Genomic DNA, 615 nt, shown 5'->3' with positions numbered 1-615 from the left:
ATGCATGAAGAGTGTTTAGAAGAGTGTAGAAAGACTTGCTGAAATTTGGGTCGAAATAGGCTAAGAACCTACAACCATTGCTTTCAAGCATTAAATGGCTTGTCTACTGTTTTTTGGGGTTAGAATATGTTAGAATACAATACTTTTGATTGATTACAAGTGCTAGAGTATCATGAAGAGTGTTTAGAAGTTTGGAGAAAGACTTGTTGAAATTTGGTCCCAAGTGGGTTAAGTACTCGGAAACATTGCGTTGAACCACTAAATGGCTTGTTTAGTGTTATTTGGGGTTAGAATAGGTTAAAGTACATTAAATTTGATTGATTACAAGTTCTATAGATGCATGAAGAGTGTTTAGAAGAGTGTAGAAAGACTTGCTGAAATTTGGGCCGAAATGGGTTAAGAACCTACAACCATTGCTTTCAAGCATTAAATGGCTTGTCTACTGTTTTTTAGGGTTAGAATATGTTAGAAGACAATAAGTTTGATTGATTACAAGTGCTAGAGCATCATGAAGAGTGTTTAGAAGTTTGGAGGAAGACTTGTTGAAATTTGGTCCCAAATGGGCTAAGAACTCGGAAACATTACGTTGAACCACTAAATGGCTTGTTTAGTGTT

This window comes from Capsella rubella, unplaced genomic scaffold (assembly GCF_000375325.1).
Source record: "Capsella rubella cultivar Monte Gargano unplaced genomic scaffold, Caprub1_0 scaffold_50, whole genome shotgun sequence".
Taxonomy (NCBI): domain Eukaryota; kingdom Viridiplantae; phylum Streptophyta; class Magnoliopsida; order Brassicales; family Brassicaceae; genus Capsella; species Capsella rubella.
The sequence above is the reverse complement of the archived record's forward strand: the minus strand, read 5'-3'. Positions refer to the sequence as shown.